Source organism: Cibotium barometz, chromosome 64, assembly GCF_041138505.1.
Source record: "Cibotium barometz isolate CiBa-2024 chromosome 64, ASM4113850v1, whole genome shotgun sequence".
Taxonomy (NCBI): Eukaryota; Viridiplantae; Streptophyta; class Polypodiopsida; order Cyatheales; family Cibotiaceae; genus Cibotium; species Cibotium barometz.
The window spans coordinates 13814780-13823612 of NC_141109.1; positions in this window are offsets into that span (position 1 = coordinate 13814780).

Sequence of the window (8833 nt, forward strand, 5' to 3'; positions counted from 1 at the left end):
ACATGTGTTACTTGCTTTGTTAGTGAAGAGGAGTCTCATTCCTCACATTCGATCATGCAGGACTACTAAACATGCTTGGGATGCACTTATATCATTGTACCGTGCACGTAAAAAAGCATGTGTTGCTTGTCTACGTAAGCAATTAAAATCAGATCATATGAATGAAGGAGACTCCATGGATAGTATCTTGAATGCATTGTCGGACTCGTATCAAAGTTCTACTTTTACCAATAGACTCATGATGAAAGAAAATCCAAATGTCTTGAAGTTTGAGGAATTAGTTTTTGTGCTCTTGCAAAGAAGAGCAATCCACGCAAAATAGATCTATGCGTACAGGAGATCGGGCTTTTGCTGCGCCTGTCACAACAAAGAAACAAAGGTAAATTCTTTTCTCAAGGTAGTTACAAGATGAAATCAAAGTCGGGCAAGCCTAGATAAGGAAGATGACAAACCAAAGAAAAAGGGCAAATGCAACTATTGCAGAAAGCCTGGTCACTACATTAATGAATGCAAGAAGCGAGTAGAGAAGGAGAAAAAGAAATACTCAGGTATGGCTGTAGAGCTGATGCGTTAGAATCTAATGCAAAAAACAAAGAATCTATAAAATATTGACATGATGATTAGGCTTTCATTGTGCAATGCAATTTTAACCCTTTGCATAAGGATGCATGCATGACTATTTCAGGTGTACATGTCTGGTATTTTGACAATGGTACTAGTAAGCACATTACTTCTCATCGTAGTTTGTTCTTATCACTTGAATTTTCTCCACAAGGAAACACTGTTACATGTTTAAACAACTCATATCATGTAAAAGGAGTTGGTAAAATTATTCTCTTTGCTACAAATTGTGGAACAATCACGCTCTCAGATGTATTATATGTACCAAGGATCAAAAAGAACTTGTCATTTGTCTTTGCCATTACTAAGGCTAGCTTAATGGTTCAATTTGTGGATGACACATGAATTGTTCATGATCGCAGAGTGATGGCAATACAATTGTTGCTTTTAGTACTTTGTTTCATGGCCTTTACACGCTATATGCATATGAAAGACAAAAGCATGATGTATGTACAATTTCTTCCACAAAGACCATGGGTAATGCTAAGTTGTGACATGCACGCTTTGGTCACTTGAACTTTGGCAGTTTGCTGTGTTTGCAAAAGCATGACATGGTGTCAACTACCACATTTTGAAGCCCCTATCAAAAATGTTTGTGCGGGCTGTGTTCTTGGAAAAATGCAATAGACATCATTTACCAAAGATGGTTTAACTAGAGTTGCCCAAAAATTACAGCTTATACATAGTGATGTAGGTGGTTCTATCAGGACACCGGCTACCCCTATTTTGTCACGTTCATTGATGATTATTCCAGACATACCGGGTATATCCATTAAAATAGAAATCACATATAGTGATGTATGTGGTTCTATGAGGACACCATCTATTGGGGACTACCTCTATTTTGTCACATTCATTGATGATTATTCTAGACATACTCGGGTATATCCATTGAAATAGAAATAAGAGGTTTTTATACGATTTAAGCACTTTATTGCTATGGTTGAAAATGTTTCTACATGTAAGATTGGTACCATGTGTATGTTTTGAAGGAGGGAATATATGTCTAAGGAGTTTCATACATACATGGTTGATCATGGGAGAAAACACCAATGTACTATGATCTATACACCTCAACAAAACGGTGCAGCTGAAAAGGTCTCTCATGGAGATGACACATTGTATGGTTAAAAGTTAGGAGTTATCTTATGGTTTTTGGCTAGAGGCAATTATGTGTGAAACATATGTTTTAAATAGGTATCCTACAAAGGCTTTGCATACAATTACGCCTTTTGAAGGTTGGAATGGTAGAAAGCCCTCTATGGCTCACTTATGCATTTTTGGTTTTCTTGCTTATGTACTTGTGCCTGACCAAATTTGTAGCAATCAAAAGTATACAAATTGAAAAAAGCTTTGTTAAGCAAGCTCCCAGAGCATGGTATGAGAGAATACATGCATATTTGGTCACACAAGGTTTTTGCAACAGTCTTACTAATAGTACCCTCTATAGTAAGAGAACTAAAGTTGAATTATTGATCATTGTGCTATACATTAATGACATGTTGCTCACATACCCTGATGATGATCATATTTCAGCTTTTATAGTTGATTTACAGAGGTCTTTTGAAATGTCGAATCTGCATTATTATTTGGGCATTGAGTTTTGATAGGTTAATGATGGCATTGTTATGCTACAGACATTATACATAGAGGCATTATTGAAGAGGTTCAATCTTGGAGACTGCAAACCTATTGCTACACCTATGCAACCTAGTTTGTGACTTAGTCTTGAAGATATAGGTGGCTTGTATCAAGAAGCTACTGGATGCCTTATCTTCTTATGTAACACTAGGTTGACATTTAGTATGGGGTTTCAATATTGAGTAGATGTATGCATAGCCCAAGCACACAAAGCATTGGTAGTCTATCAAACTAGTGTTCCATTGCATAAAGGGCACCAAGCACTTTGGGTTGTTTTATCCCAAGGAGGTAAATCACAGTTGCATGCATTTATAGACTCAGACTTGGTTGGATGTTAAGAAACACGAGTATTCATGAGTGGTTTTTGCTTTTGCCTTGGTGATTCATGTATATCATGGCTCAATAAGAAGCAACCTACTGTGGCCACTTCTAGTTGTGAAGCTGAGTACAAGGAGCATTATAACTATAGTTGAGTGTGTTTAGCCCATATGCCTTACTTTTGATTTGGGTATTAGCAAGTCCTTAGCCACTACCATCTTTAGTGACAATCGGCACGCTATGGCGATTATGAGGAATCTAGTTTTTCATGCTCGCATGAAGCACATTAAGGTGCATTATCATTATGTGCTTCATGAATCACCTCAATGTGCTTCATGCTTGCATGAAGCACATTGAGGTGCATTATCATTATGTCAAGGAGAGATGCTCTACATGGGATATTAGCTTGGCTTATGTGCCAACACAAGACAACATAGCAGATTTATTCACAAAGGTTCTCACGGAGAGAAGTTTGAAGCTTTTTTAAAAGCTTTGAACTTACTTCCCTTTGGGGATTAGTCTGGGCTCCCTCTCATAGTCCAAAGAGCCTTGTACGTCTCTATACTTTTAGTGCCCGCTCACCCCTTGTTTACATCATCACTCTCATGGTGGATTTGTAGCCATATTTGGTGGTGATGTGTGTGAACACACTAGGACAGTCGGGGCACTTGTTTCCTTCTTAGGAGGTTTTTTTCCCCATGCTAGTATATACCCATCTTGGGTTATACTTATCATCTTTGTACATCAAACATTTATCTTTCATCTCATTATGTGCTCCCTTGAGCTTCTCCATTGTGTGTGCGTGTGTGCGCATTCCTGCAACCGTGTTTCCAACAGGTTCAACCATATGAAAGACATGTTCAACCACAGATACTAAAGCAAGAAAATCCCCCTACCTTATATTATAGACAAGGATAGTTGGATAAAGGCATAGAAGAGCACGGCATGCACTAACGAGCAGATTTTGGGTGGAGCATAAAATATGAAATAGAAGAAGGTTAAAAAAAAGGTAAGAACGAAGGACAAAGCAGTTTAAAAATGGAAAATAAGTGACAAGGACTCATAAATATGGGTGGGTGTGACACGCGTTAATAGGTCACTGGGTAAGTTTTTTATGTATGCAAGTTATTCACGACCATGCGTAAACATTGTAGCCTTCACTTTATGCATGTTTACATCCAATGTAAATATTCTACCAATTCGGTTGCCCTTTGCAACCATGTGGCACTAGTTATTGAAGTCTTCTACATACCTTGCAGATCTTGCTTAACCATCTATCCAACAAAAATCAAATTTTTTGTAATATTGGAAAAATGAAGTATATCAACTAGGTACTTCAATTTGCCATCATCATGTATATACAATGGCACCTTACCAATATCATGTTTATACAATGGCAGCTTACCAATATCACCTTACTAACATGTGCAATAGGATATGTAGTATCAACTCGGTACTTCAATTTGCCATCCCTGCATATCCTATGGGAGCAAACCTTGAGGTTCCTAGTCTTTCTTCCGCTCCTTCACTGGAGCTATGCCAAAAAATAGAGCGATTAAACACCTTCATCTCAGAGGCCTGTGTGATGGCTCCTATTTCTAGGTGTTCCATTGTTTCTCCACTCATGTCTGTGTTTTGTTGGCTCATTTTATCCCAAAGCTCCTCACTTGAGGTGGATCTGCAGGAGTCTAACCTTCTTAACATAGAAGCAATCTATTGAGTATTGATTGCTTGCAGCGATCAAAGGATTGGTGGGTTTAAGGAAGTGTGGTTTAATGCACTACAGTTGACTATATTATCATTTCCAATAATTTGCAGCGATCAAAGGATTGGTGGGTTTAAGGAAGTGTGGTTTAATGCACTACAGTTGACTATATTATCATTTCCAAAAATTAGTTTAGATCAAGTTCGAATCAAAGGTCCCTCGTATCTCTAATACAGGTTCAAAAATAGTTTTAGACATTTTTTAAAGGGAATTTTTGCTTGTTTATTTTTTTCCCTTTTCTTTTTTGGATGCTACTAGGCTCACGTATGCAGATTCACACCTCTAGCCTATTGTGTGTAGGTTAATGTGTCTAGGTTCATGCGTTTAGAATCACCTCTACAGGATCATGTATCCAGTCTCACGTGTCGTATGCAGGTTCATGCCTTTTTTGTGTACGAACTCGACTAACGTACTTCCCTTGTATAAAATGAACATGGAAGGGGCACAAAAATCTAAGTATTGGGCCTCTAACATAGTTGGTGTATAATTATTGGGGTAATAAGTTTACTTAATTCTCCAATCATTGCGAAGGATAAGAATTTCCTGTGGAATTTGTAGCTGGTATAGATTGTAAGATAGAAAAACTTCTATAAGGACCTCTAGACTCACAGCTCTCATGTATCTAGGCCCATGGCTCACGTGTCTTGTAGGTTCACGTATCTAGGCTCATGGATCATATGTCTAGACTCACACCTCATGTGTCTAGACTCACCTATCTAAACTCACGTCTTTTTGCATAGGATTGTGTGCTCACGTCCCCTACCTGAAAGCTGGTTTTTGGTGTTTTTAATTATTTTTTTAGACTTGATGGGATGTGATTAATGGTCATAATCTTAATTAGTTGTTGCAATATAATTAATTAAAATTTTAAGGTTTAGCATGCTTCTTATCTACCTATTCCAACAATGCATGAACAAATAATGAAATACATGAATAAAATTTTACAATCCCTAATTCAACCTAATGGAGCTTAATGCTCATGTTTTCAAAGTGGATTCTACTCTTATTTATAATTTCTAACCTAATACTTGGTTCAAAGTAATGAAATCTAAGCCTCTTAGGTTGTAATTTCATGCAAATCACCAAAGAACCAGGGTTTTACCTTACCAATAGAATGCCCTAATGTAAAATAAACTTCAAATCAAAATCAAACACATCCAATGTTCCAAAACCATATGTTCTTCTGAGTGTGACCTCTTAATCAACATCGAGTGATATTGGATGATCCCAATAGCTTGGAATGGATGAAAAATGGAGCTAAGCCCTAGGCTAGTCCCCGACAAATATGTTTAAGTCAAGATCTTCCCTTAGCCTTGCTGAAGCATGTATCATTGGATCTTGCCTCCGAGCTGCAAATGCATGTGGGTTCACTAGCTCATCATGTTACGTCCTCACTCCGTTGTTACACTAGGATGCTCCTTGTTACCAAAGGGGTGAAGGCAGAGCTCTCAATGTCTAGATTGAGGCAAGAAGAGATGGTCCTTTGCAATGGTTCTCTCTCACAAAAGGACGGAAAAGAAGAAGCTAATGAAAGAGGGAAATCTACAACCACACCTATTCAAATAAGCATCCATCAAGCAAGAATACAATAGCATGCAAACATGCAAGAAGAGGAAAGAAGGAGAGCTCACAAGAAAACTATGTAAGGGAATGATTGTGTATTGCTTATTATCAAAAAGCCTCTATTACTAGTTTAAGCAAATATATACACTAACTACATAGACTTTCCTTATTTGACATTAATCGCATGGTAAGGTTGCTTTATATGTTCCAATTCTTTCTTAAAAAAGTTAAGCATATTCTTATGGTAGGTCGGGCAGATGAAACCATTTTAAGCATGGTAAGGTTGCTTTACATGTCCCGATTCCATCTTACAAAAGTTAAGAATCTGCTTACGGTAGGTCGGGCAGACGAAACCATTTTAATTCATGGAGTGGTTAACAAGTCTTATGGTGATGGTGATGTTATGACATGTTGTTACATGTATGGTGGCATGTTAGAGATTATGTATGCATGTTTGGATGCTACACACACACATACATATGGTTGGTGGAAAGTGCTTTCTACATCACGTGTATTTACAAAACTGTACTTGCTCTAAAAAGCAAGTCTTATAGAGATGATTTCTCTCAATCAAACTTTTCAAATGAGTTGATGCAAAAAAGACGAAAGGTTCATCTTATTGCTATCTACATTGTCACCATCGGGATTTCCCAAATACACAAAATATCTCTAGGTATTTAGCCTCCTTTGAAGCTCATTAGTAACTGCTGAAAGTCAAGGACTCCACTTACCTACCTAACTTGCCCAAACATAGTTATGATCAAAATAGGCTGAATGAGTTCATCTAGCATCTCAAAACTGAACATTTCTACACTTCAAATATTTACAAAAAAATAGAAGAAAATTAGAGGTATTTAGGAAACAGAAAATAAATAAAAACAAAAGGGAACACATAGCCCCCACAAAGTGGTGATGCTCATTGCTTGCTAGAGACCATCTACCTTCTTCTTCTTCTTTAATTGTGATTTTTTTAAAATGAAATAAGATAAGAGATATTTTGAAGGAAAAAAAAGAAAGAAAGGGGGGGACAACACATGACCCCTAGCAAGAGGCAAGCCTTGTTGCTTGCTCGGGGCATGTGCCCTTTATTTTTTTACATAATCCCTTTTTCTTTTCTTTGCATGCAAAAAAGAAAAATTATTTTTATTGTAGAATTTTATCGTTTTGACATGCTAGATGGACTCATGGCCATGTTCCGATCAATTTTAGTACAAACATGAGTTTGTTTGTGTCAGTTTTGAGCAAACTGTGACAATTTGAAATTTATTTAAAAAAAACACTTGAGCAAGTGGTGAGATGCAGGGGTAAAAAGTTTTAGGCAAACTATGAAACTTTAAAAATTTTGCCTGAAGTTTTTCTTCAAGAGCTTCACGTGCTGATGACGATTGGTTTCTGCCAAAAGAAATGAATCAGATATATCGGAAAGATTTCTTAATCTTTCTCTTTTGTCGTAGTTTGGTTAAGAGTTAAAACTTACCCAAACAAGTCATGTTTATACTAAAATTGATCGAAACATGACTAATGAGCTCATCTAGCATCTAAAAACTATAATTTTTACACTTAAAAAATCCATAAAAAGAAAAAAAACATTATATAAAAATTAGAGGGATTTGAAAATATAAATAAGAGAACTTTCCTCATAGTGGCAAGGCTCACCACTTGCTAGAGGACATGTGCAGTCTTTTTTCAGAAATGTAAAACTGCATAAAAGTGAAGGGGGTTTTGAAAAAGCAAAAAGGGAACATGTGCCTCCTTTTTTCCAAAATTGTGATTTGAGATTTTTTTTTTATGATTACAAGAGAGGATTTCTTTCTTTTTTTTTGAGAGCACTGGCCGGCAAGGCTCACCACTTGCTAAGCACTATGAGCTCCCCTTTTTTTCAAAATAGTTTAATATCTTTGTGGAAAACATAAATTTTTTAAGTACATAATTTTGTATTTTTGACATGCTTTTTTTTTAAAAAAAATTGCTATAACTTCCTCAGACTACCCAAATGTAGCCATATTTATTTTCAAAATGATCAGAGCAAGACCATAGAATTGATTTACCATATCAAAACTACAAAATTCTACACTAATATTTTTTCCTTTTTTTAAATACAAAGAAAATGGTGAGGATTGTGGAACTACATAAAAAAATTTGAGAGGGTTTCACATTGCAAAAAAAAAGGGAGACGTCCTCTGTTTTTAGAATTGTAAAAACTGCATGGAAAATGGAGGAGATTTTAGATTTTAAAACTTTTTTTAAAGGGGGGCAAGCAACATGTGTCCTTTTTTTCAAATTTGTGGAAATTGCATTGAAAATGTGAAATTTGAAAAAAGGGAGGGGCATATGCCATATGCCCCCTATCAAGGGGGAACCACACTTTATAGGTTTGTCCAAACAAATTTAGGGTGATTGGAACTTTGTGGGACTATGACAAAATTTAGGTGGCTTGTTACAAAGGCATGTGGCTAGGTTTGAATCTGGAGGACTATTTGTCGCCATAACTAGGTTCACCACAATCTAGGTAATATTGTCCATAGTAGCAATTTGAAATGGTTTGCAAGGTCACTGTGGTGGAGAGTTTGTGCATGGTCATTGTTTAGTATGTCATAACAAGGAGCAACTAAAGAGAATATCAAATATGTATGGATTTTTAATAAAGAAGAGAGCTTGAAATGACCATATTTGACCTATGTACTATTATCTAGGGTTGAACTTTGTTAATGGCATGATCATATGTTCTTCTCTTAGAACTGGCGTATTAGTAGATCTTGAAGAAATTTGGTATGCTCGAGGCAATACGATGGCCTCTTTAAGGGAGGTAGATCATAAGCTATCAAGTGAAGATGTCACTAACTGTAAGTAACCTTTTTCCAACACCTAGGGCTATCGGGAAGTCTAATCCATATCTCAAATACATTCTGTGTTGAGTAGGTTCTC